General features: G+C 48.1%; 1 protein-coding gene and 1 non-coding gene across 3 annotated transcripts in view; one reads left to right on the top strand and one right to left on the bottom strand.

Moving 5' to 3' along the window:
* The window catches only part of MET (MET proto-oncogene, receptor tyrosine kinase), a 152,315-nt gene extending 149,221 nt beyond the window's left edge, over nucleotides 1–3,094 (bottom strand). For both annotated transcript variants that reach the window (XM_038752346.1, XM_038752347.1), the window contains exon 1: nucleotides 2,989–3,094. The gene's annotated coding sequence lies outside the window, so the exon portion shown is untranslated. The remainder of the gene's footprint in view (nucleotides 1–2,988) is intronic.
* An 11,116-nt stretch (nucleotides 3,095–14,210) lies between these two features.
* Nucleotides 14,211–14,348, top strand: LOC119933889. Its single transcript, XR_005452756.1, has one exon. It is a non-coding gene; the product is annotated as a small nucleolar RNA SNORA7 (small nucleolar RNA).
* Nucleotides 14,349–25,592: the final 11,244 nt, after the last annotated feature.

Raw genomic sequence — 25,592 nt, 5'->3', positions numbered from 1 at the left:
CACTGTACTAAGCGCCGGAAAGCAGCTCACACCTGCCCCGAATGATGATGATGGCGATTATTAAGCGCTTACTACGCGCTAAGCACTGTACTAAGCGCCGGAAAGCAGCTCACACCTGCCCCGAGTGATGATGATGGCGATTATTAAGCGCTTACTACGCGCTAATCACTGTTCTAAGCGCCGGAAAGCAGCTCACACCTGCCCCGAGTGATGATGATGGCGATTATTAAGCGCTTACTACGCGCTAAGAACTGTACTAAGCGCCAGAAAGCAGCTCACACCTGCCCCGAATGACGATGATGGCGACTGTTAGGCGCTTACTATGTGCCTAGCACCGTCCTAAGCGCCGAATGGGGCCCCGGGCGTTAACCGTGGCCGGCGCTAGCCGTGCATCAGCGCTTAGAACAGTGCTTGGCCCATAGTAAGCGCTTAACAAATACCATCAGAGTGGGTCAGCGGAAAGAGCCCGGGCTTTGGAGTCAGAGGTCGTGGGTTCAAATCCCGGCTCCGCCACTTGTCAGCTGTGTGCCTTTGGGCAAGTCACTTCACTTCTCCGGGCCTCAGTTCTTTCATCTGCAAAACGGGGATTAAGACTGGGAGCCCCCCTTATGGGACACCCTGATCACCTTATAACCTCCCCAGCGCTTAGAACAGTGCGATGCACATAGTAAGCGCTTAATAAATGCTATCATCATCATCATCATCATTATCATTATTATTATTATTATTATCTCCCGGGGGCAGGCTGACTGCAGTGCCAATTGCGGATGGGACGGCCAACTTATTGAAACAACTGCACACACACACACACACAAACACACATCCAGTCGCGCGCGTGGATCCAGACCCTCCCCCTCATGCACAAACACACCGCATGTTTGTCTCGCCCCCTGCACCCCCAGGCAGGCAGACACACAAACACACACACACACACACACACACAGGCGCGCGCGTGGATCCAGACCCTCACGCACAAACACACCCGCATATTGGTCTCGCCCCTTGCACCCCCAGGCAGACACACAAACACACACACATAGGCTCGCGCGTGGATCCAGACCCTCATATCTGTCCCGCCCCCTGCACCCCCAGGCAGACACACACACACACACACACACACACACACACACACACACACACAGGTGAGCGCACGGATCCAGAAACTCCCCCTTATGCACAAACACACCCGCATGCTTGTCTCACCCCCTGCACCCCCAGGCAGACACACACACGCACACGTAGGCGCGCGCGTGGATCCAGACCCTCATGCACAAACACACAAACACACCCGCATGCTCGTCTCCCCCCTGTACTCCCAGGCAGACGCGCACACACACACACACAAACACACACACAGGCGCGCGCGTGGATCCAGACCCTCATGCACAAACACACAAATACCCCCGCTGGCTTGTCTCGCCCCCTGCACCCCCAGGGAGACACACATACACACACACACACACACACACACACACACACTTAGAGAAGCAGTGTGGCTCGGTGGAAAGAGCCCGGGCTTTGGAGTCAGAGGTCGTGGGTTCAAGTCCCGGCTCCGCCACTTGTCAGCTGTGTGACTTTGGGCAAGTCACTTCACTTCTCCGGGCCTCAGTTCCCTCATCCGCAAAACGGGGATGAAGCCTGTGAGCCCCCAGGGGGACAACCTCACCCCCCTGTAACCTCCCCAGCGCTTAGAACAGTGCGATGCACATAGTAAGCGCTTAATAAATGCTATAATCATCACCATCATCACCATTATCATTATTATTATCATCTCCCGGGGGCAGGCAGACTGCAGCGCCAATCGCGGCTGGGACGGCCAACTGATTGAGACAACTGCACACACACACACACAAACACACATCCAGCCGCGCGCGTGGATCCAGACCCTCCCCCTCATGCACAAACACACCCGCATATTTGTCTCGCCCCCTGCACCCCCCGGCAGACACACACACCCACACACCCACACACACACCCACACACACACAGGTGAGCGCGTGGATCCAGACCCTCCCCCTCACGCACAAACACACCGCATGTTTGTCTCGCCCTCTGCACCCCCCGGCAGACACACACACACACACACACACACACACACACACACACGCATAGGTGAGCGCGTGGATCCAGAAACTCCCCCTTATGCACAAACACACCCGCATGCTTGTCTCGCCCCCTGTACCCCCAGGCAGACACGCGCGCGCACACACACACACACACACACACACACAGAGAAACACACACACACAGGCGCGCGCGTGGATCCAGAGACTCCCCCTCATGCACAAACACACAAACACCCCCGCACGCTTGTCTCGCCCCCTGTACCCCCAGGCAGACACGCACGCACGCACACACACACACAACACACACACTGGCGCGCGCGTGGATCCAGACCCTCATGCACAAACACACAGACACCCCCGCACGCTTGTCTCGCCCCCTGCACCCCAAGCAGACACACACACACACACAGACGTACACAAACACACACATAGGCGCCCGCTGTTGGGTAGGGACCGTCCCTATGTGTTGCCGACTTGGACTTCCCAAGCGCTTAGCGCAGCGCTCTGCGCCCAGTAAGCGCCCAATAAACAGGATTGATTGATTGATTGATAGGCGCGCTCGTGGATCCAGACCCTCCCCCTCCTACACAAACACACCCGCCTGCTTGCCTGCCCCCCGTACTCCCAGACAGACACACACACACACGCAAACACACACACAGGCGCGCGCGTGGATCCGGACCCTCACGCACAAACACACAAACACCCCCGCAGGCTCGTCTCGCCCCCCGCACCCCCAGGCAGGCAGGCAGGCAGGCAGGCAGGCAGACACAGACACACACGCAGACACAGACACACACAGACACACACACACGCACACTCACGCGGAGATCCCGCCGCACAGGTGCCTGCGGGGAGGCTCCCGGGCCCCCGCACCGTCCCGCCGGGGAGCGGGGAGCGGGGTCCGGGGCGCGGACCGTACCTCGTCGGGGTCGGCGGGGTGGGCTCAGCGGCCGGTCCGCATCCGCACGGCCCGATGAGTCCGCACCTCTCTCCCTCTCCGGGGGGTCTCTCCTCCGGGCCCCGCTCCGCTCCCGCCCGACCCCCGGCCGGCCGACGGGCAGCCGCTCGGGCTCCCGCTCCGCGCGCAGCGCAGAGGGAGGACACACCCCCCGCCCGTCTGGCCACGCCCCTCCCTCCCTCGGCCCCGCCCCCTTCCCACGTGGCCCCGCCCCCTCCATCCCGGCCACGCCCCCTCTTGGCTCCGCCCTCCCCGTCCGGCCACACCCGGCCCCCTCTGGGCTCCTCCCCTCCCATCCTGGCCACGCCCCCTCCCTCTCCCGGCTCCGCCCCTCCCTCCCGGTCACACCTCCGCCCTCTCTAGGCCACGCCCCTTCCATCCTGGCCCCGCCCCGTCGATCCAGGCCCCGCCCCCGCCCCTAGGCTCCGCCCCCTTCCCACTTGGTCGCGCCCCCGCCCTCTCCCGGCTCCGCCCCCTCCCGCCTGGTCACGCCTCCACCCTCTTTCGGCTCCGCCCCTTCCATCCTGGCCCCGCCCCCGCTCCGCCCCCTGACCCGACCTCGTCCATCCTGGCCACGCCCCCACCCTCTCTCGGCCCCGCCTCCTCCCGGCCTGACCACGCCCTCGTCTTCTCTCGGCTCCGCCCCCTCCCGGCCTGACCACGTCCCCGTCTTCTCTCGGCTCCGCCCCTCCCGGCCTGACCACGCCCCCGCAATCTCCCGGCTCGCCCCTCCCGGCCCGGCCACGCCCCTCATTTTCTAGGCTCCGCCCCTTCCCACTTGGCCACGCCCCATCCTCTCTCGGCTCCGCCCCCTCCCGGCCCGGCCACGCCCCCGAAAACTCCCGGCCCCGCCCCTCCCTGCCTGGCCACGCCCCTCGCTCTCTCGGCTCCGCCCCCTTCCCGCTTGGCCACGCCCCCACCCGCACTCGGCTCCGCCCCCTCCCGGCCCGGCCGGAGGAGAAGCAGCGTGGCTCAGTGGAAAGAGCCCGGGCTTTGGAGTCAATCAATCAATCAATCAATCAATCAATCAATCATATTTATTGAGCGCTTACTGTGTGCACAGCACTGTACTAAGCGCTTGGGAAGTACAAGTTGGCAACATATAGAGACAGTCCCTGCCCAACAGTGGGCTCACAGTCTAAAAGGGGGAGTCAGAGGTCACGGGTTCAAATCCCGGCTCCGCCAATTGCCAGTTTTGGGCAAGTCACTTCACTTCTGTGGGCCTCAGTTCTCTCATCTGTAAAATGGGGATTAAGACTGTGAGCCCCCCTTGTGGGACAACCTGATCACCTTGCAACCTCCCCAGCGCTTAGAACAGTGCTTTGCACATAGTAAGCGCTTAATAAATGCTATCATTATTATGGCCCCGCCCTCTCCGGCCGCCCGCCGGGTACTATTCTATTTATTTATTTTGTTAACAATGTGCATCTAGCTTTATTTTTATTAATTCTGACGACCCGACACCTGTCCACACGTTTTGTTTTGTTGTCTGTCTCCCCGTTCTAGACTGTGAGCCCGTTGTTGGGCAGGGACCGTCTCTATATGTTGTCGACTTTTACTTCCCAAGTGCTTAGTACAGCGCTCTGCACACAGTAAGCACTCAAGGCCCTACTCACCTCGTCCAGGAGGCCTTCCCAGACTGAGCCCCTTCCTTCCTCGCCCCCTCATCCTCCTCTCCATCCCCCCCATCATACCTCCTTCCCTTCCCCACAGCACCTGTATATATGTTTGTACATATTTATTACTCTGTTTATTTATTTATTTTACTTGTACCTATCTATTCTATTTATTTTATTTTGTTAGTATGTTTGGTTTTGTTCTCTGTCTCCCCCTTCTAGACTGTGAGCCTGCTGTTGGGTAGGGACTGTCTCTATATGTTGCCAGCTTGTACTTCCCAAGTGCTTAGTACAGTGCTCTGCACACAGTAAGCGCTCAATAAATACGATTGATGATATTGATTGATTGATTGATAAATACGATTGAATGAATGAATTAATCTCTCTTGCCTCGGCCCCTCCCACTTCTGGCCACTCCCCTGTCTCTTGGCCCCTCCCTCACCTGGCTCCTCCCCCTCATTCAGCTAATGTATTAAGCGCTTAGTACAGTGCTCTGCACACAGTAAGCGCTCAATAAATACGATTGATAATTCATTCATTCACTCAATCGTATTTATTGAGCGCTTACTGTGGGCAGAGCGCTGAACTAAGCACTTGGGAAGTACAAGTTGGCAACATATAGAGACAGTCCCTACCCAACAGCGGGCTCACAGTCTAGAAGGGGGAGACAGACAACAAAACAAAACATATTAACAAAATAAAATAAATAGAATGGTGAATATGTACAAGTAAAATGAATAGAGTAATAAATCTGTACAAACATATAATAATAATAATAATAATGATATCATTTATTAAGCGCTTACTGTGTGCAAAACACTGTTCTAAGCACTAGGGAGGTTACAAGGTGATTAGGTTGTCCCACGGGGGGCTCACAATCTTCACCCCCATTTTACAGATGAGGGAACTGAGGCCCAGAGAAGTGAAGTGACTTACCCAAAGTCACACAGCTAAGTGGTGGAGCTGGGATTTGAACCCATGACCTCTGACTCCCAAGCCCGGGCTCTTTCCACTGAGCCACGCTGCTTCTCCGAGGGGGAGACAGACAACGAAACAAAACATATTAACAAAATAAAATAAATAGAATAGCAAATATGTACAAGTAAAATGAATAGAGTAATAAATCTGTACAAACATATATACAGGTGCTGTGGGGAGGGGAAGGAGGTAGGGCGGGGGGGTGGGGAGGGGGAGAGGAAGGAGGGGGCTCCGTCTGGGAAGAATTCCCCATCCCGCTCCTGGCCCCGCCACCGCATCCGTGACTCCGGCTGTCCCTGGATGGGACTGCCCATCCCAGAGTTCACGCTATTCATCCAGTCCTATTTATTGAGCCCTTACTGGGTGTGGAACACCGTATTAAGCGCTTGGGAGAGTACGATACCACAATAAACGGGTACTTTCCCTCACCACAACGTGCATACAGTCTAGAGGAGGTTGCGTGCCCGAGGGTTTCTCCTCATGCGTGCAGGTCACTGGATATTATAATAATTATGCCATTTATTAAACACTTAGTATGTATCAGTCACTGTACTAAGCACTCGGGTGGATACAAGCAGATCGGGTTGGACACAGTCCCTTGTCATTCACTCATTCAATCGTATTTATTGAGCGCTTACTGTGTGCAGAGCACTGTATCAAGCGCTTGGACAGAACGATTCAGCAACAGAGACAATCCCTGCCCACAGTGGGCTCACTGTCTAGAAGGGGGAAGACAAACACCAAAACACGTGGGGCTTGCAGTCTCAATCCCCATTTTACAGATTTTTACAGTTGAGGTAACTGAGGCACAGAGAAGTGAAAGAACTTGACCAAGATCGTACAGCAGACAAGTGGAGGAGCCCGGTGTGGAACCCGCGACCTTCCCAGGCCCGTGCTCTGTCCACCGTGCCATGCTGTTTTTCTATATGTGAGATGTGTGAGTGTGTCACTGGGCGTGAGTGTCAGTGAGTGTGACGTATAATGGGTGCGAGTATATGGGTCACTGTATGTGTGAGTCATGGTAGTTGTTACTGTGTGTTTATGTGGACCTGGGTGTGTATCACCGCGAGGGTATCAGTGAGTGTAAGAGACTGAGTGTGAGAACGCATATGTGTCTGAGTGTGTGAGGGTCACCGAATGTGAGGGAGCCGATGAGGTTCACTGTGTGGACGCGTGAAGGTGTGTGTGTCCTTGGGTGTATATGTGTGAATGTGTCACTTTTTAATGGCATTTGTTAAGTGTTTACTACGTGCTAGGCATTGTACTAAGCACTGGGGTAGATACAAGCTAATCGGGTAGGACACAGTCCATGTCCCTCATTGGGCTCACGGTCTTAATCCCCGTTTGACAGATGAGGTAACTCAGGTAACGGAGAAGTGAAGTGTCTTACCACAGGTTACACAACAGACAAGTGATGCGATCGTAATTAGAACCCAGATCCTTCTGACTCCCATGCGTGTGTGTGCGTGTGTGTGTCTCAGTCCCTGTATGAGCCTCTGTGGATGCGTGTGTCTTTGTAGGTGTGTCTCACTGAGGGTGTGACTGTGTCACTATGTGAGTGTGCGTGACTGTGTGTGAAAGTTTCCCTGGCCATGGGTTCTGGTTCATGTGACTGTGAAAATGCAAGCAGGAGAGGGAGAGAGGACCGTCGGTCATTCCTTTCTCTCTCCCCACTCGCTTAGCGCGTGGCTCTTATTTGCTCACTCCAGGGCAGGGTTCAGGATATAACCTCATCCACATCCCTACCCCAACCAGGGTATCTCCCTCCCCTTTGGCTCCCGGCCCGGGGGCTCCCTCCCTCCCACCCCTTAGGGGAAGCGCTTAGGGGAAGGGGGGGTTGTTCCCTCTCTGACCTGTGCTCCAGTCTCTTTCTCCTCCTCCTCCCCCTCCACCCCTCTTTGGCCCCTGCCCAGCTGGAGAATAGAATGAGGCACTGGAGTCTGCCCCCTCCCAGGGCCCCTATCTTGAGTCTCCCTCCCTCTCTTCTTTTCCTTCCCTCCCTCCCTTCCTTCCCTTCTTCCCTTTCAGACCCCCAACTCTGCCTCTGCCCTATTAGTGAGGGCCTGGGTGGGCCCGGGAGGGGAAATTTGAATTCAGCAGAGGTAAGGGGAGGGTCTGGAGCTGAGGAAGGAGTGGGGCTGGGGTTGGGCCTGAGCTGGGCTGGCACTGTATTGCCAATTTACATTGCTGCAGGAAGCGTGGAGGGGGCTCTGGGATCTTAACTTCCCACCAGGCACCAGGAGCTAGTGCCTGGAACATAAACCCGGGACCATTGCCCCCCGCCTAAGGTAGCCTCCTGCCTTCACAGCTCACCCAGGGGGCTTCCCAATCCAAGAACACCAGGCTCAGCCCCATGCTGCTCAGCCTAATTGTTGGACAAGCACCAAACACTGTAGTGGCAGCTGTGAAAACCTTCAAATCCTACTGGCTTCTTCCCACACGAGAGACAGTGAATTCATTCACTCAATCATACTTATTGAGCACTTACTGTGTGCGTAGCACTGTACTAAGCGCTTGGGAAGTACAAGTGAATGACCCAGGAAGGCTCCAGGTGGGTGGGTGTGGAGTCCAGGGGAACCAGAGCCTTGGCGACCTCCACACGCCTCTCTTCCTTGAACCACTGCTGAAAAGCTAGAGGATGTGTGGAAGAGCTGGCCCCGGGGGCCTGGAAGTCTTTAGGAAAAAGTTGCTAACACAACTGAAAGCCTGTAAGGATGCTTTTATGCTGTATGGGCCAATGCCAAACAACATAGATGGTAGTCTTTGTCAGCTGGAGCCCTATGGGTCCTTTGGAAAGGAAGCTTTTTCTCTTACCGTAGAAGCAACGGAGATGTCCTATTTGATCACTGGTTCCACATTTTGGAAATTTTCACCTGGGACTCACTCATACCCACTGACACCCACATTCACATACACGTACACACACACACACACATCTTGTACCCTGCCTGAGAGGGAGACTTGTTCTTTTCACTCAACCCGTCTTCTTACTCCTGATGCCTCCTTCCCTCAGTGCTCAGCCCCTTAAAGTCACAACAATGATAATAAAAATATCGTATTTAAGTGTTCACTATGTTCCAAGAACTGTACTAAGCACTAGGGTAGATACAAGATAATCAGATCCCACATGGGGCTCACAGCCTAAATAGAAGGGGGGACAGGTATTGGGTCCCCATTTTGCAGATGAGGTGACTGAGGCACAGAGAAGTTAAGTAACCTGCCCAAGGCTACACAGCAGACAAGTGGTGGAGCCGGGATTAGAATCCAGGTATTCTGTGGTACCACTGGCCATAAAGCTAACCAGTGTCCTCATACAAAGTAGCTGAGGCTAGATTGTAAATTCCTCTAGACTGTAAGCTCACTGTGGGCAGGGACCATGGTTACCAACTCTGTTGATTTGTACTCTCCCAAGGACCTAGTACGTTCTCTTCACACAATAAGCACTCAATAAATATCATTGGTTGAGGACAGGGATCGCACCTTCCAACTCTCCCAAGCACTCAGTTCAGTGCTCTGCATACAGTAAGTGCTCAAAAAATGCAATTAATTGATTGAGGCAAAGTCAGGACTGCTGAAGGTCCCTCTCAGAGAAAGGCACTATGTCACAGTTGAAGGAATCCAAATAGAAACTCTTCACTTGGGGGCTGCAGACTCACGTCCCAAGTAGCTAAATTGAGCACAGAATTATTTCAGTAGTTGAGGTATCAGCCTTATGATGCAACGTGGAAAGAGATTCTGCTCCCAGATTCCACTATTCACTCTGTCCAACGAGACTGGGATAGGCAGAGAAGTGGAAATCTGAATCCAAGAGGCTAGCATGCCCTTTGGGAGACTCAAGCAGAGTGTAGGGACCAAGAGGCATCAGATTTCAGACCAAACTGAATGTGTAGAGAGTGCTGATGGATCGGGCTTTTTTATAAGGTTGGGCAATCTGACCCCAGAGGAGGACTCCCTCAAGCAGTTCCCTCAGCATCCCCTACATGCCATACTTAATGCCACGTGGTGGGCAAGGCTCAGCAAACAGCTCACCAGCTTCGAGGCAATAGTCTCGACAACACAGCTTGGCTAGGCAGAACATGGAGAACGATGGACACTTCACTCCTGTAATGCCAACCTTCTCATTGTGCCTCATTCTTGTCTGTCTTGCCGATGTCAAGCGCTTAGTACAGTGCTCTGCACACAGTAAGCGCTCAATAAATACGATTGAATGAATGAATGCATGCCAATGCAAATGCCAATGTCATGCCCTTCCTCCTGCCTGGAACGTCCTTCCACTTGTCAACCAGTGGCTTTCCCTATCTTCACAGTCCTTCTGGAATCACATTTTCTTCAGGAAACCTTCCAATCAATTAATCGGCGGTATTTATTAAGCACTTATTGTGTGCAGAGCACTGTTCTTGACTAGTCTTCCATCCTCCCTCACATACACACACTACTGTGTCACCTATGTACTTGAGCCCATATAATAATGATGGTATTTGTTAAGCGCTTACTAAGTGCCAAGCACTGTTCTAAGCGTGGAAGCAGTGTGGCTCAGTGGAAAGAGCATGGGCTTTGGGGGTAAGAGGTCATGGGTTCAAATCCCGGCTCCACCACTTGTCAGCTGTGTGACTTTGGGCAAGTCACATAACTTCTCTGTGCCTCAGTTACCACACCTGTAAAATGGGGATTAAGACTGTGAGCCCCACGTGGGACAATCTCATCACCTTGCAACCTCCCCAGCACTTAGAACAGTGCTTTGCACATAGTAAGTGCTTAATAAATGCCATTTTAAAAAAAGCACTGGGGTAGATACAAGGTAATCAGGTTGTCCTATGTGGGGCTCAAAGTCTTAATCACCATTTGACAGATGAGGTAACTGAGGCACAGAGAAGTTAAGTAACTTGTCCAAAGTCACACAGCTGATAAGTGGAGGAGCCAGGATTAGAACCCATGACCTTGACTCCCAAGCCCGGGCTCTTTCCACTGAACCATGCTGCTTCCCATATGCCCTAAGCACTTATAGTTACTCATCCTACTCCCACTATCTGTAATTTATTTAGTCTATAATACTAATTATTTGGACACTTGTTAAGGACTTACTATTCATTCTTTCATTTGAAACTACTTAATGAATGATTACTGTCTGCAAAGTAATGTACTAAGTGCTTGGGAGAATACAGTACAATAACAAACTTACTATGTGCCAAACACTATACTAAGCACAGGGTAAATACAAATTAATCAGGTCAGACAGAGTCCCTGTCTGACGCAAAGCTCACAGGAGAAGGGAGTAAGATTCTTAAGGGTGGGGATTATGTCTGTTAGCTCTATTGTACTCTCCCAAATGCTTAGTACAGGTTCTGCACACAGTAAGCATTCAATAAATGACACTGATTGACTGATTGAATTGACCACAGCAGGATACCCAACAAAGGCAGTATGGTGAATTGAAATGGGGTGACTGAAAGCAGGGGGAAGGAGAGCACGCTCTGAGAATGTGATAGAGAGCAGCCCTTATCAATGTGGTATCATCGCTGATTTGGGGAGACACACCAGTCTGGCATGAGCCAATCCACAGAGGAGAGGCTCCTTTGAAACAGAAGCTTAGAGGGGATTTGGAGACAAAGATGCAAAACCAAAAACCACTTTAAGCAACAAACATTTTGGGACAGGGCAGACCACCCCTGTGCCTGCATAGTGTATTTGGATGGTCAGTCCCACAGTGACTTTAGTTTTTTTTTTTTTAATGGTACTTGTTAAGTGCTTACCATGTGCCAGACACTGAATTAAGCACTGGAGCAGATGCAAGCTAATCAGATTGGTCACAGTCCATGTCCCAACTAGGGGCTCACGGTCTTCATCCCCAGTTTACCTGAGAAGTGAAGTGACTTGCTCCAAGTCACACAGCAGACAAGAGGCAGAGCCGGGATTAGAACCCAGGTCCTTCTGATTCCCAGGAGCATGCTCCCGGGAATAGCGCTAAGCCCTGCTTTATCTGCACCCTGGAGTAAAAATCATCATCAGTGGAGGCTTCTTCCAGGAACTGCCAAACTAGCTGCTAAATAGCAGTGGGTGGAGAAACTGGGAGAGTCGGGGTACTGGTGATTCTTCCCCAACGCCCCCCTTCAATAGCAGCCGTCTTTGCTCTTCACCTTCTCACTGTACCTCACGCTTGACTCTCCCACCTCTGACTCCTTGCTCATGCTGTTCCCTAGCCTAAATTCCTTCCTCCTTGCAATGTCAGATCACTCCTTTCCCCATCGTTACAGTCATTGTAAAAATCCCATCTCCTCCAGGAAGCCTTCCCTGATTAATACACAGAAACCCATGTATCAGTCATCACCACCTTTTTTTAAAATGGTATTTATTAAGCACTTTCCACGTGCCAGGCACTGAACTAAGCACCTTTGTTCACTTCATTCCTATCTTTGACACTTGGGGCCATTGTATTTTTTTTTATTAATTGATACATACTCTCCCAAGCACTTAGTACAGTACTTTGCACACAGAAAGTGCTCAATAAACATGATCGATTGATTAAATGACTGAATATATTTCATTTATATATTGTTCAGTACATTCAATTTTGTTCCAGAGCTACATCCCGATTTGTTTGTTCTGCCTTCTGCTTTATACTTGTCTTTCCTCTGGATTTCATTAGCTGTAAATACATTTGTTGCATTTCTCTCATTCAATTTTAGCTCCTTAAGATTAGGGAATGTATGTCTTGCTGCTTTTGAACTGCAAAAATTCATAATAAAAATAATAATAATTTGGTATTTGTTAAAGCACTTAGTATGAGCTAATTACTATAGGAGGTGCTGGGATAGATAGAAGATAATCAGGTCGGGAATAGTTGCTGTATCATATGGGGCTCAAAGTTCAAATAGGAGGGAAAACAGGTATCCCATCTCCATTTTACAGATGAGAAAACTGAGGTACAGAGAAGTTAAGTGAGTTACAAAGTTAAGCTACTCTCCCCAGTCTTAGTAGAGTCTGGTACTTAATAAATACTATTGATTGGGGTTTTTATTGGTATTTATTGAGTCTCTACTGAGAGTAAGTCACTCTTCTAATATCCTGGAAGAGTATTACAGAAGCAAAACCCATGTTCCCCGCTCCCAAGGAGCTTACACTATAATTTCTCCTGTTAACCCAAGAACGAACTTTCCAGATCAAAAGCTGTGGTTTTACACCCTTAGAAGCTAACAAGTTCATGAACTTGGTGCCTGAGAATGCTGTAGGATTGACGTGCAGTGCTCTTAAAATAAAACTCCAACATTACAGAACAGAAACAGCATGGCCTAATGAGAAGCAGCATTTCCTAGTGGTTAGATCGTGGTCCTGGGAGTCAGAAGGACCCGTGTCCTACTCCCGGCTCCGCCACTTGTATGCTGTTTGACTTTGGGCAAGTTACTTAACTTCTTTGTGCCTCAGTTACCTCATCTGCAAAATGGGGATTAAGACTGTGAGCCCCATGTGAGACATGGATCATGTTCAACCTGATTAATCTTGTATCCACCCCAGCACTAGTGCCCAGCACATTGTAAGCACTTAACAAATACCATTAAAAAAACAAAAATGAAGAACAAAAAACAAAACAAAGAGAAAGTCCCAGCAGTCACAGAAACATTCCCATCGCTCCCAAGGGGAGTCCAGCTCTGGGGAACTCAGCTTCTCTAAGGGCCCGAAAGCCAGTCTAGCCCAGGCTCATGCCCCCTTGGGTTGTCCAAGGCCGGTTCCGAGGGTGACCGTACATCTGCGTGGTGGGGACGTTATTGATCCGGGAGGAGTGGTTACAGTACTGGGCACGCCACCCTATCTACCCTGTAGGTCAGGAGGAGAACCGAGGAATCAAAATGAAAAAAACAAGTCAGGCCATCTACTCCCTGAGCCTGTCAGTGGCCAGTGCTCATCATTTCACAACTGGTTTATCTGTTCCACATGTTCATCTTTACTGTTTGGCCTTAGTGCTGCTGCCTGCAGATGGTTCCCTCACTGGGGAATATCTCCGGGACAAAAGCCAACTTGTTTTCCTACCTGGCCAGAGTTTCTTTCTGGGGCTGCCCTGAAGGGTATTTTGGAGCGCTGCCCTTGTACTGTTGCCCACTAACTTGGTGGGTCATCGGTCTCTGTGTCCACATCTTCAAGAGTTGCCTCACAGCTGGAGGGAAAGTGTCAACAGTAGGCATACCAGTTCAGAGTCGGCTGATGGCGTTTTACCGAGAGAGGAACCTTGGCTTATAGAGTAAGTTGACCAAGTAGCCGGCAATGCGGCTTAGTGGGTAATCAGAAGGACCTGAGTTCCAATCCTGCCTCTGACACACGTCTGCTTGTGACCCTGAGCAAGTCACTTCTCTTCTCTGGGCCTCATCTGTAAAATGGGGATTAAGAGTGTGAGCCGCATGTGGGACAGGGGCTGTGCCCAACCTGATTAACTTGTATCTACCCCAATGCTTAGAAGAGTGCTTGGCATATAGTAAGTGCTTAACAAGAGCAGTAATTAATTATTATTATTAGGTGGGACAGTCATATTTCCTGACCCATCATTCTGTCCCTCTTCTGACAGGCTAGAGAAGTACCCATTTAGACAGGCAGAGCTCTTCACCCCTCTCCGGATCACAACTGGAGAGTTTCCACTACTCTACCAGTCTCGGTGATGGGAGGGAGAGTCAAGAGGAGGCATACTCATTCCATTCCTAGTTTGGGTAGTGGCTAGCTAGTGGAAGACAATCTGTTACAAGTCACGACTCACCTGCGCTGGGCAGAAGTGGCATGGGAGAGAAGTCAAGGGTGGCATAACAAGTTTACTGCACGGAAGAAGGAATGGTAAACCACGTCTGCATTTTGACCAAGGAAACTCTATGAATATGCTACCAGAATGATTGCAGATGGAGAATGGGGCGTTCTGGGTGAGACGTATCCACGGACTTGATATGGGTTGGAGGCAACTCAACAGCATAAGACAAGACAAAACAAGAGTTCGACAGCTGCAGTGGTAACAAGCAATAGTACGGTGGTGGTGTCCCCTGGTGCCACTACAGAGAAAAGAGGGAGAAGGGTTTTGCCCACTGCTGACAGAGCTGCCAGGTTTAGTGATAATGATATTTGTTAAGAACTGACTATATGCCAACCACTGTAGAACTAATATAGGAAGATTGGACCAAATCCCTGTCCCAGCTGGGGCTCACAGCGTAAGGGGGAGGGAGGATAGGTATTTTATCCCCATTTTGCAGTCAAGGAAATGGAGACACGGAGAAGTGGAGTGACTTGCATAATCAATTGATGGTATTTACTGAATACTTCCTGTATGCAGAGCACTGTATTTCACATTTGGGAGAGTACAATGCAATAAAGTTAGCAGTCATGATCCTTGCCCTCAAGGAGTATTTTTTATGGTATTTGTTAAGTGCTTACTAAGTGCCAGGGACTGTACTAAGGGTATACTAGAGTAGATACAAGCTAATCAGGTTGGACACAGTCCCTGTCTCCCATAGGGCTCACTGTCTTAGTTCCCATTTTACAGACGAGGGAACTGAGGCACAGAGAAGTGAAATGTCTTGCCCAATGTTACAAGGCAGACAATCTGGGGATCTGGGATTTGAACCCAGGTCCTTTGGACTCCTGGCCCTGGCTCTGTCCATTAGACCACGCTGCTTCTTTTTCCTCCTCTCTTCTCACCTTTTCCTAGTGTGCAAGCTCATTTTGGGCAAGGATCATGTCTACCGATGCTACCATACTATACTCTCCCACGCACTTGGGACAGTTCTCTGCACACAGTAAGTGCTCAATACATATCACTGATTGATTGATTAATTCCCCTTTGTCCCTCTCATCACTCTCTGACCCACCCCCTCTGTCCCTCTTCCCTCTGATCATCCCCCCTATAAGGCCCTGCTGGTAGCCCTCATCCCAGCAAAGAGGACTAGAAATCTGGCTCCTAAATCTCCCCTCCTTCCATTGCAACTCCATCCTTCACCATCCTGGAGGGAAAGGGGAAAGCAAGGAGTTGGACAGCTATTCTAGAGGGAGTGGGGACAGGAGCAGGAATGCAGGACAATTCCTCGCAGCTCTGGGCCAAGAAGCGGAATTGCTTTGGGACCCCGGGCAGAGCCTGGGCCGGGGCACCTGTTTGGATTGGGCCACCTCGCCCGTCGTTGTCATCTGGTGGTGCTGACTCCATTAGCAAACAGAATCTCCCACAGAAGCAAACAAGAAGAAACAGATGTTTCCTTTCTCTTTTTCCTTCTCTGATGCCAGATGGAAACAAACCTATTTGTATGAGCCACAATGTGCCGGGTGGGCATAATGGAACGATAACCCCCAGATGCACTTCTATTCTAATAAAGAGAGTGACACATCCAACATCCTTTCCCAGTAACTTCAGAGCCTGAATTGAATTATTTCTAAATTATTTCCAGAGTTTCTTCCCACCTGATCCTTAGAGAAGCAGCAAGGCTCAGTGGAAAGAGCACGGGCTTGGGAGTCAGAGGTCATGGGTTCAAATCCTGACTCCGCCAATTGTCAGCTGTATGACTTTGGGCAAGTCACTTAACTTCTCTGTGCCTCAGTTACTTCATCTGTAAATTGGGGATTAAGACTGTGAGCCCCACGTGGGACAACCTGATCACCTCGTATCCTCCCCAGCACTTAGAACAGTGCTTTGCACATAGTAAGCGCTTAACAAATGCCACCATTATTATTATTATCCTCTGCCAGCTATCTACTTCTAAGCTTCCTGTTTATAGCCATGTATTCCTGTGTTCTCTCCCAGCACTCAGTACAGTGCTCTGCACAAAGTGCTTAAAAAATAATATTACTACTACTACTACCTCAGGTGCTCTTCATGACCCCAGGTGCCCTTCCATTTGAAGACAATAGCATTAACAGGAAGATGGTAATAATAATAACAATAATAATAATGGCAATTGTTCAGCACTTACTATGTACCAGGCACTGTACTAAGCGCTGGGGTGGATACAAATTGGGTTGGACCCAGTCCCTGTCCCACATGGGGCTCACAGTCTTAATCCCCATTTTACAGATGAGGTAACTGAGGTACAGAGAAGTGAAGTGACTTCACCAAGGTCACACAGCAGACAAGTGGTTGAGCCAGAGTTAGAACCCAGGCCCTTCTGACTCCCAAGCCCATGCTCTAACCACTAGGCCAAGCATGTGGAAGTGGCTGAAAAGACTGATGTGAAAACAACCCTTCTTCCCATGTTAGAGCAGCATCACCTAGTGGAAAGAGTGAGGTCCTGGGTGTCAGAGGACCTGGGTTCTAATCTTGCCTCCCCAACCTGCCTACTTTGTGACCTGGGCAAGCACTTAACTTCCCTGTGCCTCAGTTTCCTCAGCTGTAAAATGAGATTAAATACCTTTACCCTCCCTGTTAGACAGGGATTGTGTCTGACCCGATCATCTTGTCTCTCCCCCAGCGCTTAATACAGTGCTTGATACCTAGTAAATTCCTAACAAATACCACTATTATTAATATCCCACAACATGTTTATGTAAAGATAGCATCTCGTTGCACTGATGTGCTTGCTGCTCAGAGTATCTGTTGCTGTTTCCTAATTTGTGTCTGGATCTCCTGATCCTCTCAAAATCTTTGTTCAGAAGAGAAACCCATTTCCTGATTATCTCCCACCACACTGGACTGTCTTATGCGTCTGTTACCTCTCAGGAGTGCCACCCTCTTATAGCACAGAGTTTGAGATTATGCTTCAGTAGGTCCTTGAATCACTCATTTTTCCTTCCCTGCTTGCCTGCTCCCCTTTCAGTCAGTCAGTTGTATTTATTGAACTCTTCTATGTGCAGAGCACTTTAACAAGCACATGGGAGAGTACAATATAACAACAGATACATTCCCTGTCCACGACGAGCTTACAGTCTAGAGGAGGGGGCAGACATTAATATAAATTAATGAACTACAGATATGGACATAAGAGCTGTGGGGCTGGGAGGGTAGGGATGAATAAAGGGAGAGAGTCAGGGCGATGCAGAAGGATTGGCAGAAGAGGAAAGGAGGGCTTAGTCAGGGAAGTCCTCTTGGAAGAAATGTGCCTTCAGTAGGGCTTTGAAGCACCTTGGGTATCCTGAGGGTGTCCATTCTCCCTCCATCTGTGTGGTTGTGTTTCTGTTTAAGGCGTTCTAGGAGGTTCATACTGATGCTGCTTCTGGCTGGTAGATGATGCTGAGGAAGCTGCTCAAGAAACCAGATATGCCTTCTGTGGAAGGGTCAGTTCTCATGGTCATATAGGAGGTTGGACCCCACTACACTTTTATAGGCCAAATCTATGGTGTGAAACTTGAGGCCCTGTTGTTGCCACACTCAACTCTTCAGTCTCTCAAAAGCCACTGTACTTTGTTTATCTGTGGATCGTATATTGCCTAGGTATCACAATTTGGTAGCAGCACTAATTTCTGTGGTTTAAATCTTTGGTGGGATGCAGAGTTTCCCCCAAGCTGGTGTATAAGGCCTCAGTTTTCTTCAGGCTCATTGTGCCAACTCCGGGAAGGAATTAACAATTATCTTCATGCTTAGTACAGTGCTCTGCACACAGTAAGTGCTCAATAAATATGATTGAATGAATGAATTGAATGAATACAGTCAGCGTCTCAAGTACTCAGTCCACCCCTTCTCCTTTTGTTCTTTCTTTCTTGGCTACATTATTATTTATTAGCACCTCCTCTAGTGAGTAAGGATGATAAAATTAGTGCATTTTCTATTGGTTCACAAACCCGAAAAAATTTCAGTGGGGAAGAAGGAGAGTTGTTAGCCTAAATGACATTTGGGAAATGTTGGCCAATTTGGACCATCCCCATTCCCATAATTTTGGATAATAAAGAGTTGGTGCGACAGACCTTCTCTGCTAATGTCATAATTCTGCTACTTCTAGACAAGGATAGATCATCTAAACCCTGTGGTTATGGTTCCTTCAATTTAACACTAGATTTCTTTATTCATTCATTCAATCATATTTATTGAGCTCTTACTGTGTGCAGAGCACTGTACTAAGTGCTTGGGAAGTACAAGTTGGCAATATATAGAGACGGTCCTTACCCAACAACAGGTTTACAGTCTTTATTGCCTCCTAATCCTTCCTAGTGATCATTATGTTACACCAGTTGTGATTCTTTAGGATGTGCCTTTTAAAGCTTAGGAACTGGAATAAAAATCTCTATAGCAGTGTGATCTAGCGAAAGAGCATGGATCAGGAGACCTGGGTTCTAATCCCAGCTATGCTCCTGGAGCGCTGTTCAATCTCAGGCAAGTCGCTTAATCTTTCTGGGTCTCAGTTTTATCATCTGTAAAATGGGAAATATGACACCAGCCTCTCCCTGTCTCACAGGGATGGCATGAGGATAAAAGTGCTTAGTACAGTGCTCTGCACACAGTAAGTGCTCAGTAAATACGATTGAATGAATATGAAATCATTGTTAAGAAAGCACTTGAGGAAGACCAAAGTGCTCAGGATATTATGGCTATTATTATTATTATTATTATTTTGTTTTTACCTCTGCCTAGATCTACAACAGAGATCTGAAGCATCTCTAAGAGAGATTCAGATATGCTTCGAGATATAAACTAATTCCTACTCAAAGGGCACCGTTTCTATATAGCACCTTCGACCTGGACATTATGAGGTGAAGTGAAACAGAGTAGTACAGAGCAAGTCCAGTCTAATTTACTTTAAAAAATACCCATCACAGACGAGGTTGCTATTTAGGAAAAGTTGATTATGGATCCATTGAAAAGTCCAAAAATATGGAAGTTGCCTCAGATGGTCCATAGAAATAGTGAAGTCATTCCTGCCTCTTGTCCAGAGTTCCAGACGCTCAACCTGTTCCCCTGTCTGATCCAGGATACGCTGCTAGGCTCTGCTGGCTAGCCGTGGAGGGGCTTTTCATGTCTAACTCCATGTGATGACAGCAACTCCGTTCCCCTGAGGAGTGTGCTAAGTCATTAAAATAAAATGTGATCTTCCTCTGGAAAAAAACAAAACAAAAATACCCCGGGGTAGGCAAAACCATGAACTTCCTCACAGTCCCGCGCCGCTGATTACTGCCTGGGCACTGGTTCCTTCTTGTGTTTTTAGTATGTCGGTTCTCCTGGGAGATTGTGTTGGCCCACCATTGAGGAGACTTGGAAAACTTTCCAACTCATATTCCTGCTTAAGTGCTGGGGCGGGATGTGTCAGAGTGTGCTTTTTAGAGAACCCGATCTTTGATCAGCGGCCCCTCCTTTAAAGAAATCCAGGAGCCTCTTTGATATTAGCCCAAATTCAAGTTTGAGGCCAAGTCTCTTCCGAAGGCAAAGGGCTGGGAAAATACCCAGCTCGAGAGGCTTTTTGGAAAAAGAAGTCACAGAAGAAGGTCTGAGCGGGTGGAAAATGTAAACGGGAGAAGCCCTCAGTTCAGATTTCATCCATCAGCCTGCTACTCGGCACAGGAAAGTTTCAGTCAGAACACCTGCCCCGTCTCTTGAAGAAACCACTCCCCCACCCCTGCCCGTACGCCCCAGCTTAAATTACGGCCATAGTCGAGTTTCCAGCAAACTGGTGTTGACGGGTTTTGTTCAGCCAGTTCAGATCACTAAAACGAAGAGAAACAAATGTCCCTCCCTCAGCTGGCTCCCTCTTAAGTTAGCTCTTCCCTCCCTTCCTCAGCTTGCAGTCTGTGCTCCTCACCACCAAAGCCTCCAAACTGTCCCTTCCTTCTTGACTCACCCACTGCTTCCAATCCATGCCTTCCCCCCTACGAGAGGCCACCTAGCTGGGGCAATCGTGCCTCTTTTCTCTTTCAAAGCCCTCCTAAAATGTACCTCCTTCAGGAGGCCTTCCCTGAATAATCTCCCCAATTTCTTATCTGTCTCTCCCGCCTTAGATTGTGAGCTCTGGTTAGCTGGGGCAGAGCTTCAATCTGATTATCTTGTACCTACCCAAGTGCCAAGAGCAGTTTTTGGCACTTACTAAGGGCTTAATAAATTCCATAACTGATAAACACCTTAGCTAATTTTCCGGGTCCTGCTATTCTAGCTGCCTCAACTCTATTTATATTCATTTATTTTATATTTAGTAGTGATTCATTTAACCACATTTGTTTGTGTTTTATATTTATTTTATTGCTCTTAACTATTGAGAGAAGCATCTTGTCCTAAATGGAAAGTGCCCAGGCCTGGGAGCCAGAGGACCTGGATTCTGATCTCAGCTCCTCCATTTGTCTGCTGTGTGACCTTGGGCAAGTCACTTAACTTCTCAGTGCTTCAGTTACCTTATCTATAAAATGGGCAGTAAGAGTGTGAGCCCTATGTGGGATACGGACCGTGCCAACCTGATTAACTTGTATCTACCCCCAACACTTGGTACGGTGATTGGCACAGAGCAAGTGCTTAACAAATACAATTTAAAAAAATAAATAAAAAAACGATACAGGAAGTCCTGAACTTAAGGAAGTTTGAGTCAAGTAGAATGGCACTTAAAACATTTCTACATTTACATCCTGTTCAAGCTTTCCAACACATTGGTTTTGATTTTATTATTATTACTGCTAATCATATAATTGCTAATGATGATAAGGATGGCATTCATTAAGTTCTATGTGTCAAGCCCTGTGCTAAATGCTGGGGTAGATGCAAGATTATCGTGTTGGACACAGTCCCTGTCCTTTTTGAGGCTCACATTCTAATCAGGAGGGAGAACAACACTTGGCTTCTTTATGGCCCAAGCTCCAGGGGTGCAGGAGTTTGGGGTTTGGGTGGGGGTATATCAGTACTTCTGGGAAAAGGAACAATTTTAAAAGTCATGATGGGGGAGGGAATTTAGAGAGGTTTGGGGTGAAGCTGGAGAGGACAGGGGTAGCCAATTTGTTGGGGTGGGGTTACATGATTGTCAGACAGAGACTCATAGAAAAGATAAAGAAAAATTAGGCAACCCTATCTAAGAATCTGAGTCAATATAAATTCATTATTACTGTAGCTACATGATTCACCTATAATTGATTGAGTACACAATTCTAGGCTTTTGGGGTAAAAATAATGTATTCGACCTTGGTTCAGGAACCAAACCCCCATTCATAATATAGTTTTTGTGAAAAAATTGATCCCAATTTACAGCATTTCTCCTTTAAGACAGTTTTGGGAACCCACCATTTCAGAAAAATGAAGATCTCCTGTATGGGTCCATTTCTTTCTACTGTCTCCCCATTAGACCGCAAGTTCCTCAAAAAACGTGTTTGTAGCCTTTAATCCTTGTAATGTTCCCCAAGAGCCTAATACAGTGCAATGAACATGGTAGGTGCTTGAGACATTCTAAGGCTGTGGACACTGATAAAACAATAAAGAAAAGTGAACTTTACCTCCACCAGTTCCTAGCCTTCCTTTCCCCTCATATATTTGGGATAGAACTGACACGTCTTCTTTAATGAATTCACCCAGTGAATAATCACATTCATAACTGTTTCATATTCAGTGCTAAACATGGATTTGAGGGTATTAAACATTGTTATGAAAGACTGGATTCTGAGATAATACACGCGCAATATTGATATTTGTTCTACAATCCTTTTTATTAGTAATTCTGCGCCGTGACCCTGCGCTAGGTCAGAAAATGTGTAGAATGTGCATGCATACATCATCTGAGAGCTTGTCTCCAAAGGTCTGATCAACATCATTATTTCTTGACAGACCTTTCAATGGAATGAACAATCTTTTCCAGTGGTAGCTTTTTCTGATTCAATGTGCCAGCCGATTGGATCAAGTTGGGGGATAAAGGACTATTTGCTGAAGAGGGTTCTGATTTTGCAGTTATCTCCACAGCCATGGGTAAAATACTGCCTACCTGTCTCTTCCAATCTGAAGTCGGAATCAGAATAGTGCCATTTTTGTTTGTTTGTTCACTCCGCTTCATTTATCCTGAACACGGGTAGTGATCACCACCAGCTCAGGGAAAGCTCATTTGCCAGTTTCTGAGTTGGTATGACAGTTCAATCACTCATTCATTCATTCAATCAATCGTATTTAATGAGTGCGTACTGTGTGCAGAGCACTGTACTAAGTGCACAGGAAAGAACAATTCAATAATAAACAGTGACATTCCCTGCCTGCAATGAGCTTATAGTCTTGGGGGGAGTGGGCGGGTGAGAGAGGAGAAGCAGACATTAATGCAACTAAATAAAATTACAGCTATGAACGTAAGTGCTGTGGGGCTGAGGAAAAGTGGGGCTTAGTTTGGGAAGGCCTGTTGGAGGAGATGTGCCTTGAAAAAGACTTTGAAGGTGGGGAGAGAGTAATTGTCAGATTTGAGAGGGAGGGTGTCCCAGTCCAGAGGCAGGACGTGGACTAGGGGTTGGCAGTGAGACAGGCAAGATCAAGGCATAGTGAGAAGGTTAGCACTAGAGCAAAGCTAGCTGGTTGGGTTATAGAACAATAAAAGAAATGTGAGATAGGAGGGGGCAAGATGATAGAGTGCTTTAAAGCCAGAGGTGAGGAGTTTTTGTTTGATAAGGAGGTGGATGGCAACTACTGGAGATTTTTGAGGAGGCAGGGTGACATGTCCTGAAAGTCAGCTAATTTCCTTATGCGGCTGGAACTAAATGGGCCATATAGTTTCAGGACTATAATGTTCACCTGGCTGTGTGCCATAGAAAGGGATGGATGAATATTTAATGTGCAAGGGTGTTTTGAGGCTCAGTTAATTAATGTTTATAAAAGCTTTCTGGACTCGCCTGATACAAGAGGCCATGTAAGTAAAAATCGTATGATTATGAAAAGCGAATTCAAACTGCACTTTAGAATTGCCATGGAGATAGGTGAAGGGACTCAGACTACCTGGTTTGGGATCAATGTCTTCTATGTTTCTTTAATTCACTGTAGCATTTTGACAGTAAATGGGTGCTCAAGGCCAACCCTAAGGTATCAACTCATTACCAACTGTGGGAACAGGAAGTTTGGCCAGAGAGATGTTTAGTGGGAATATTTAGTTCTCATTACTATCTCATGGCTGATTTGGGCTTAGTTATAATTATCTAGGAGATGGGCAGAGAATTCTAATCAAGCCCACAATAACAAAAACAAAGTGACATTCAGAAAAAACTTTATTTCTGGCATGAACTTGGTCAGAGAGTTTGCAAGTGCACCACAAAAGGGTGAAATCTGTTCATTCTGTCAATCAGTCAATTAATCAAGGGCATTTATTAAGCATTTACTGGGGCAAAGAACTTGGAAGAGAACAGTGCAATAGAGTTGGTAGACACTATCCCTACTTTCAGATAGCTTACAATCTAGTAGGGGAGACAGACATTAAAACCAATTTTTAATTTTGGTATTTGTTAAGCTGGCTATGTGCCAGGCACTGTACTAAGCACTGGGGTGGGTACCAGCAAATCAGGCTGGACACAGTCCATGTACCAGTTGCCACAAGACTCTATATTCAGTGACTATTTCTATAAGCTAATCTACAGAATTGTTTACACGTGGATCAGTCTGTTGGATACACACCTGCCCTCTTATTCACAAACATTCTACCATGTCGAGTTGCTGATACGGGGCAATCACACCCTCAGAAGGCCCAAAGAAAGTTAATTTTGGACCACAGGCAGACATATTAGAAAGATACACCAGTCCAGACATTCATTCAATCGTATTTATTGAGCACTTACTGTGTGCAGAGCACTGTACTAAGCGCTTGGGAAGTACAAGTTGGCAACAAATAGGGACGGTCGCTACCCAACAGTGGGCTCACAATCTACTTTGCCCACGGTTCAGTTAAGTGTCTAGACCCCAAGGAAGGAGGCATCAATAAATATTACTACTCTGAATCGTCTCTGCTTACTCTACTGGTGTTGTGTTATTGGTTATTAATAATAATAATGGCAATTGTTAAGCACTTACTATGTACCAAGCACTGTTCCAAGCGCTGAGGGGAGATACCAGGTGATCAGGTTGTCCCCCATGGGGCTCAGTCTTCCTTCCCATTTGACAGATGAGGGAACTGAGGCCCAGGAAAGTGAAGTGATTAGCCCAAAGTCACCCAGCCGACAAGTTACTCCATGATGTCTGGAGTAATGGATAAAACCACTGCAGGCACTTTACTGTTGGAGAGGGCTCAGATGTCTTGACTACAACCAATGGCCCAAGATGCCCACCTGGTTGTTATTTCAACCGTTAGTGGTTTCTCCAGGGTAATGGAATTTAGAGGGCGTGAAGCCTGGGTCACCCCCCGTAGGAGGGTCAGTCTATTCATTTGCTGAGGATCCTGGATTTAGAAGGGTATCCCGTAGACTGTATTCTCCCAAGCGCTTAGTAAAGTGCTCCGCACACAGTAAGTGCTCAATAAATATGACCGAATGAATGAATGGATTTGTCTCTTCTTTGTATGAGGTCCCCTCTCCAAACCTCCAAAGATGTGATCTCGCTTTAGGGCCACTTGCCTAAGGTCGCACAGCAGGCAAGTAGCAGAACTAAGGGGAGAAGCCAGGTTCTTTGGCTCTCAGACCCATGTTCTTTCCACTGGGCCAAACTCAGACTGTGAGCCCCACGTAGAACAGGAAGAATGTTCAATCAGAATATCTTGCATCTGCTCCAGCACTTAGCATAGTGCTTTGGCATACAGTAAGTGCCTAATTAACACCACTATGAAACGTAAGACAGAGGGGCAGAGCCAGAGACCAAGAGACCCAGAGTAAGAGGAAACAAAGATTCAGGTAAACAGAGAGAAATAGGGAGTGTATTTTGAAATCCTGTGAACATTTCACATGCTTTTCATTATTAGGTTAATTTTTTAAAATTCTCTGAGCACTTCTGGTGTAGACACAATCATAGTATGGATCCAGAACTACAAGATAGGATGCGGGTATTTGCTATGGCTTTGAGAGAGCAAATCATGCAAAAAACAATAAAATTTCTTCTCTGATAGGGTCAATGGCTATGTAAGCAAGAAAAAAATAACACGATAAAGATAATCCCTGGACTTTAGTAAGGTTCCTGGA

This window comes from Tachyglossus aculeatus, chromosome 10, assembly GCF_015852505.1.
Source record: "Tachyglossus aculeatus isolate mTacAcu1 chromosome 10, mTacAcu1.pri, whole genome shotgun sequence".
Classification (NCBI taxonomy): Eukaryota; Metazoa; Chordata; class Mammalia; order Monotremata; family Tachyglossidae; genus Tachyglossus; species Tachyglossus aculeatus.
Note: the sequence above shows the minus strand (reverse complement) of the source record. Positions and strands in the feature narration are given on the sequence as shown.